The sequence below is a fragment of the Acomys minous genome (genome assembly GCF_964271855.1).
Source record: "Acomys minous genome assembly, chromosome: 10".
NCBI lineage: Eukaryota > Metazoa > Chordata > Mammalia > Rodentia > Muridae > Acomys > Acomys minous.
This window is the reverse complement of record NC_140491.1, coordinates 24,229,418-24,237,764: the sequence shown is the minus strand read 5'-3', so window position 1 is coordinate 24,237,764 and position 8,347 is coordinate 24,229,418.

The following is an 8,347-nucleotide window of genomic DNA, read 5'->3' as shown; positions in this document are numbered from 1 at the left end:
TAAAAATCACTCTTTATTTGACATAATATTTTTATTGATTCGTTGGGAATTTCACATCATACACCCTAATAACACTCATTTCTCAATCCTCCACCCAAAATATTCAATCTGTGTTTTCTACATACTCACTGGAGCAAGGTCAAGCTCTCAGTGTCCTGTTCCTTAAATTGAACTGAGTCATGCCCCTTCCATACTCCCATGAGCATGTATAATTTTGGATAACTATGCTTCGGCATCTCCATCACACTTAAAAATCACTCTTTTATGTTCTATCTACCCTCCTTTGACAGTGTCCTAATCCCATGACCCTTTGCTGCTTTCCTGAACTCTAGGAAATGTAGCACACATATCTGAAGATTCAAATCCAAGACCCACAGATGAGAGAACACTCTGTCTTTCTGGGTCAGGGTTACCTGACTCAGAATGATTGCTTCCAGCCCTACCTGCAAGGTTTACAATTTTGTTTTCTTAACAGATGAATAGTACTCCATTTTGTCAATGCAGCACTTTATTTTCATTTTCTATTCATCAGTTGATGCGTATCTAGGCTGATTCCATTTCCTGGCTATTGGAATAGAGCAAGGGTGAAGATAGATCAGCAGACATCTCTATAGTAAGATACAGAATCCTTTAGGTATATGCCTGAGTGATATAGATAGACCACATGGCAAATATATTTGTAGTTTTTAAAGGAATTATCACACCAATTCTTCACAGTTGTACTAATTTATACTTTCACCAGCAGCTAACAAGTGTTTTCCAATCTTGACATCCACTCCAACACTTGTCATCATCTTGATTAGTTAGGTCTTGTTGTTTAGTTGTTGATTGTAATAGCTGGACTAAGTGAACTCCTACTCAGAAAGTCCTTTCCTGTGCCAATGAGCTCAAATGTATCCCCTCCTTTCTGCTTTATCAGATTCAGGTTATTGGATCCTATTCTGAGATCCTTGACATATCAGGAGTGGAATTTTATGCAGGATGAATGAAAATGATCCAGAAACAGAAGACGTTAGAGTGGTAGATGGGAGTTCAGGGCACAGGAGGGAACACAAGAAGAGATAAATGACACCCAAGACCTTTGAAAAAAGTCATATAGAAACCCACTATTAAAGAAACTTTCTAAAATATATGCACACATACGTAAAGAATTAGAGAGGAATTGTCTTACGAGGGGGGGCAGTGAGGTTCCTAATAGACACAACATGTTGGTCAGGCACAGAAACTTTTCTCAGGGGGAAGGCAAGCCTTCCAAAAAGAAAGGACTAAAGTGTGGAAAGAAGCGCAATGTGCGGGATCCTTTGCAGAGGTAATGTCTGTGGATCTTTTTGTTGTTGTTGATGAATCAGGTAGATGGCATACCAGAGAAGAAGAGGATTCAAAAACTATTCCAATATTTATGTATACAACTAATAGTCAGCTAATGAGCCACCCAGTGAGACTGAAGGAATAGGGAAGAGCAGTTGGGGTGAGGTGACACACTGGGTCCACACTGGGTTAAAAGTTCAAATCTGCCATTATTGGTATAATGGGTATATACTGTTTGTCCAGTTTAAATTTGAGGCATTTCATTTGAGGCCTGTTGTGGGAGATCTATATACTGCTCCTTCAATATGTGACATTATGGCATTGCCTATCGAGAGCACAAATCTAATCTTTTTTGCCCTGTGTGTATGAGTTTAAATGTGTGTTTTGTTTTGGTCTTATAGGATATAAGAAAATGTGACTCAGCAAAGCCTTGGATCATCATCATGGAGACCAAACTGGGGATAGCTTTTTCAACGACAGCAAATATGTACCACAGTGACATCATTCCAAGCACTAGACATGTGCAAGGCTGCCTTGTGTCATATTGAAGCCAGCCCAGAGTGGAATGTGGGTAAGCGAAGGAGAAACTATTGGAGTCACTAAGTCACATAAGCAACCTAAAGGATACATATGTCTAAATACAAAAAGGGTGAGGGCCCAAGCCAGGGACTACAGCTCTCTTCACCTAAGCCCTAAGTTCACAGCTTTTCCATCATTCCAAAGCTAGGCTATATTCATATATTAGTAGACTTGGGACCAGGAGCTGCTTTCTTTAAGTATGTGGACCTGAAGACCCACTCATTTGGTAAAAATTCAGTTCCCTTTCTCCTTTCCTCCCTTTTTCACTCCTTCCGTAGTTGGTGAGACAACGTTGCTGTAAAAGCAGCCAACAGAAATCCAATTCAGTCTCCAGGGAAATTTATAGAAAAAAGAATCTTGCTATGCCAGTGTTTTTCCATGGCAATAGGAAGCACGCAGGATCTCAGGAGGAGCATCCATCACAGTGTGTTGCAGTGCAGTGCAGGAATTGGCAGTTTCTCCAATTCCTCAAAGCATAGTTAGGAGAAAAATAAATGTAAAGATATGAGGTCCAGGCTACTGCTGACATGCTGTCCCTTTAGAAGCACACCACTGGCTCAAGAAAAAGCAAGAAAAGCAAAATATGAAACCACCCTCTGCGCAGTAAGGGGCATTCAGTCCTTGAGATCTCTGAACTAAAATTCACACTCAAAGCAAGGTTTAAAGTCAGGCATCAGGTTAGCAGGCTCAGCCACTGCATCTCACAAAGACCATGAGGATTGAGACTCAAGAAAGAAAAGGAAGGAGACAAATGGAACTACCCAGCCTGGCTTAAGAAAGCTGGGGTCCTAATATCTGGACCCTGTGCTGCCCCTGTGACTATATGACACCGGACATGCCATGTCACATCCACCAGAGGCAAAACCATCAAGGTCATGATTAACCATGAACACTTCCACTCAAGACTTGTTTAGAGCCAGAGTGAGTGCCCAGAGGAAGAGTGCAACTTGTTAGAACATGGCACCCTAACCTGGGGGGAAATAACAGAGCAGGGTAGTCCCTTCTACCTTCTTCTGTCTGTCTCTCCCAAAGCAAGCCGTGGAAGAATCCTTTGATACTTCTCTGAAGTAGATCTTAAGATCCTCATTCTAGAGGTGCCGGTCGTTTACAAAGAAGAATGGAATACACCTGTGTCTAAAGTTGTAGACACAGGGAGAAGAATCTGAACCCGCTGCACTTGCTAAGGGGCTGATGCTCCCGTTCTATTCCTATTGGACACTTCCCTTCTCCAGTCATGCATATTAGCAATTATTCCCTTTTCTGTTGGATTTAACATAAGGACTTACGTTTTCACATTATTTGGGCTTCATTTATGAAGTTTCCTGTTTTGTATAATACTCTCTAAGTGTGCATTTATAGTTTTATTTATCGTTCCATCATGGGAAAACCCAGCTATGATATTAATGGTAGGTGAGGAAATGTATTTTCCTTTATTTCAATAATAAGGGTCTCATGGGCCACTAAGCATTGCAGTACCCCAATAGAGGAGCATGTTGGTGACTGGAGATTAGATGTTGAAAGGAGAAAACTTTCTAGAGGATGAGCTCTGGTAGCAGTAGGTGACTGTCATTAGACCCACATCAGTGGGATCAAGGATTTATCTACATATTACTTAGTAAAACCTGACCCCAGCACTACAGGTACTCCACAAAAGGGTCACGTGGCTTCCTGAGCCCCACAACCAGGAAGGGACACGGCGCTTCTGAGTCTGTCTGAGTCTGAATCATCCACTTTCATATTTTTAATCTTGTTGGAATGTAAGCCATAAATAGAATATCTTCGATGGTGGAAAGGGTAACATGGTGCTTTCTGGAAGGAAAATAGTAGTCAACTATAAAACACAAGTTTAAGTAATGGGTTGGATTCCCCCTCTTCTTGAGCCCATATTTATTTAAGTTTTGGGTGACACAGGGACCTTCATATGGAGGCAAGACGGAGTGAAATAGCGAGAGATCTCACCGCACTACTCAGAACACTGCAATTTAAAGCGCATGGGTTATTTATTTCTGGAATTTACCATTTACTATTTTTAGACAGTGGTAACAGAAACCACACAAAGCAAAACTGTGCATAAGGGTGGACTACCATACTGATTTTAGATGCTCTTGAAACATGTTAGTAGAAGCTAATGTTTAAAAAAAAATCGCTGACATTCATAGGAATCAGGGATGGGGGGAGTGATGGGCACACACGGAACATGGACACTATAACGGAGCTTCTGAAGCAGCCTGTGGCTCATGTCCTTGTTTCCCCTTGTGCAAGGCTGTCTCCATCCAAACCGCCTAGCACAGCTTATCGACTATGACCCATAAACAAAATGACACACATACGGGGCTTAGCTCAGTGAGCACATAGGGAGGATTCAGTGAGTACATGGGGAGCACTACTTTTTTTTTTTTTTTTTTTTGGTTTTTCGAGACAGGGTTTCTCTGTGTAGCCTTGGCCATCCTGGACTCACTTTGTAGACCAGGCTGGCCTCTAACTCACAGCGATCCTCCTGTCTCTGCCTCCTGAGTGCTGGGATTAAAGGCGTGCGCCACCACCACCCAGCTGGGGAGTACTACTTTTAATGTGTGACTCTTTCCAAAGTCTCTTTAACACCTCTGGATCTAATCTATAGAGAGTGGTCACCCCATTTTGTAACCCCATCCCTGTCCTTCCAGTTGTAGCCCCAAGGAAACACATTCTGATATAAGCTACAAATTTCTGTAAGCTTATCAACCACCCCTACTAGAATGTAAATTTAGATACTTTAATAATCTGTGGAGGCTTTCCTGTATCTGGCAAGGATCTCACTATCAAGAGCTGGCCTCCAGTATCTCAGGCAACCAGACTGCTGATCATCTAATGTAATTTAGCAATAAGCATTCAATGTTTAGCATGCAACAATTCCACATGAAAGATGTACCCATTAGGGGTTACCCTGTTACAAGCCAGACCTCTTAAGAGAACTAAGTCTGTATCCTTCTCTAGGAAAAAGAGACCACCTCCGTTGAGGAGAGCCACTTACTGCAGGTGAGGACCTGTGAACCAGCCTGGCTTGGGGCTCCCTTGTCAGGAACTGTCAAGTTGCATTTAGGTTAAAGAAAGACAGAGACACCTGAGGAGTCCATGCATCTTCTAGGCACTCTGGTGCTTAGGTCTTCAAGGCACTCTACACAAATCAACTAATGAACACTTCATTGCACAGCATGCTGTTTCCCTAGGGATGGCAAGGCTCTAGGCTCCAGTTCTGCAGCAGCCACCTGAGATGGGCTGGGAGATTTGAAGTCAACAATTGGCATCTGTGACTGTGACTCTCAAAAGAGAGACCTTCAAACCTCAGGCCTTCCTCTAAAGAAATGCCTGCTGTATGCTTGTTGAGTGACTATCAGAGTCATGCAGAAGGCAGATCATTACCTGAGGTCCTCTCTGGACCCTCCACTTTGCCTAGGTCTCATTGGGACCACCTTTATGCTATGAAGTTCTTTCCGGGAATGTCATGGGCCATCTAGTGGAAAATACGCAGGGGATGGGGTTCCTTAGGAGAATTCGTTGGGAGCTGCTCCATAGAGATGTGCTCTATCCTAGGCAGTGAAGATGTGCGCATGTCTTTTTAGAACCTCTCAGAAAAGCAGTGTAAGACTCTCTGCTAAAGGCTTTGTTTGGAACAAGCCAGCTTGTGACCTTGAATATTCTGCTTTGGGATAAAGGCTTATTTTTCCAAGAAAACTTTATTTATAAAGGTACAAAGGCAAAAGTTGCAGGTGTAGGTACCTTTCTCAGACTGGACATCACAAATATGTAAAAGCCTTATGTGACTAGGTTTCTTCTTAAAGCGCTAGAAATGGTAGCATGCTTTCTGGTTGCAGCCATTTGCAGTGACTTAAGGGATTTGTCTTGGGCCCGATTAATGACATGTTCTCATATTTGGGGAAATAGGAAAGGAACGGCCCATTTCCTCAAAGACAGGCTGCGTAGCCAGGGATTGTTTTTTCTAAAAATCTGCCCTTTAGGTTTTACTTAGCGCTAACGTTCACAAAAACATTCAATAAGTAACCCCCCCCCCCCCACCTACACACACAATGAAGTAAACAAGATGTGTTCCCCAGTTTTTGAAAGTCTAGAAAGAAAGCTAGCTTGTGGGCAATCAGAAGGAAACATCTTGCTTTCTGGGAAAAGTGACTATCTTGAGAATCAGGCTGGGAGAGAGGAAGGAAGGGATGAAAAGAAATCATGAAGCCTGTTGTTGACTCCCCCAGCAATAGCTTGCATTTCGGTGGATTGACCTGTGAGAGCCAGGAGTTCCCCTGCGAAGCCCTGTGTTGGTCTCAAATGCTGCCATCTTAAGGCACTCAGAGAAGTTTCCTTTTCCTGAGCACAGTCTTTCTATCGCCTACCTGAGGGGAGGGGTGCCCACCTCCTGGTGATGCTTTTTGGTGGAAAAGAAGAAATTAGAAAGTTTGGGGAAGAGAGAGGAGACGATAAAAGCCAAAGGTAATGATTTTTGCTGTTCGGGTAGAGTGGTCTACACTTTTTAAATTCCAGAACCAAGAAGGCAGAAGCTAGCAGTGGCCTCTGTGAGTTCAAGACCAGCCTGGTTTATGTAGCAAGTTTCAAGTCAGTCAGACATAGTGAGACCATGTCTCAAAAACAACAACAACAAAAACATTGTCTATTCTACTTAACAGGCAATCTGAAGATCTGCAGTTCTACCCAGGCCCAGGTGTTCTTAAATGGCCCAGTTGTTTCATCTACAACAGAAACATTGAACTTTAGGCTAAGGGGCTGAAGTGAGATGAGCAGCCAGGAGGATATGCCTGCTCCCTAGGCTTCTTGTCAAACATCTCAGATCTTTCTCCTACTCTACCCTTTCTTACCTAGTTAATCCCTCTTGCCTAGTTAATTACCTCCTCTCCGTGATCAAAATGGCGAAGTGTGAATGTCAACATCACTAGTGTTTGAGTGTTAGTTGAATGTTAAGCCCCGGCTGGCAATCTGGGCCAACCTTCCTGCTTTCCCCAAAGCAACCTGCAGCCGTGGGAAAGGGTGTGGCTTGATTGAGCTCCGGCCTTATCCTGACTTGAGATGTGTGATCAGATTTAGATTTAGGTTCTGGATGGACTTTGGATCCTGGCTCTACGTGCCCACAGCTTGCACGCAGGCAAATTACACTACAGGAATTCTGGTTCTTGATTATGGCATGATGAAAGGGGGCTGTGGTGCTCAAGCAGCACACTGTGATGAGGACAGAAGGATTTAGTTAAAAATCCAGCCTCAGCCTACAAACGACTTTTCAGTGGTGTTCAACACTCTGTGGGAGCCCAGCATGGAAAGCCATTTTTCTGGTCAGGGTAGAGAGTTAGCATTCAAAGCTTCTGGACATAAGAACATCCAGTTGGGCTAGTCAATCACCTAGTTAAGGGAATACCTACCCTTCAGGAAGCCAGAGCCATGCCTAAGAAGATGGGCTCACAGTAAACCACTTTAAAAAGGAAGGGGCAGTAATTATCCCTTCCTCCCGGGATGCTCTAGTATTCCTTCCTAGGATATCTAGCTCCTAACAGTGTCTGTGAGTGCCAGGAATTTCACCCGTGTCTATCCACCTTCCTGAGTCTTGCTCAGAATGTTGAAATACTTTCCTTTTCTCATGTCTGTTTCTTTCTTTTAGAGGCTGTCAAGAGTCCAAGCATGATTTGTTTTGTTCCCACGTTTGATGCTTTGGACTTTCTTACTCTTTTCTCTCAAGCCAGTTCCTCCCCGTGTGGCTGGCCGCCATCACTGTGCTGACCTGCAGGCTGGCTTACATTGAACAGCATGGTTATTTATTTCCTTCTCTTGGCCATTCTCCTCCTCCTGGAAGCTACCAACATGCATATCTTGTCTGTCCTGGGGTATCTTTCTGTCCTGGGAACCCTAATAAAATATCTTTGATCTTCTGCTTGGTTCATTCTTAAATGTCTTTATTAATGAGACTAAGAATCCCAACAAGGGATTCCCAATTTCCTGGGTATCATTGGCACACACCTATACAGATTCTTATTGAATTAGAAAGGAAGGAAGGGAAGAAGGAAGGAAGGAAGGAAGGAAGGAAGGAAGGAAGGAAAAAAGGAAAGAAGAAAGGAAGGAAAGACAAAGGAAGGAAAGATAAAGGAAGGAGAGGAAAGGGTAAATTATTTCTGTTTATCAAAATATAAAATAGTGTCATAGCTGTTGGATGCTGCCTCTGGCCATGTTTACCTCTAATGATAAATCTAAAAATATAAACAAATACATTTTCCCCATTAATCTATATTCTTGAGTTCTGTCATTTTAATGTAAATTTAAAAAATCTGAAAGCAACCCTAATGCTTTCATTTCCTGAGAAAGAAGTTTTTTAAAAATCTTGTGTTTAAATTATACGCTATTAATTTTTCTTTTTCTCTCTTTCTATTACCATGGTTAGATAACTACTCCGGATATGGCTCTGGGTACGTGGTGT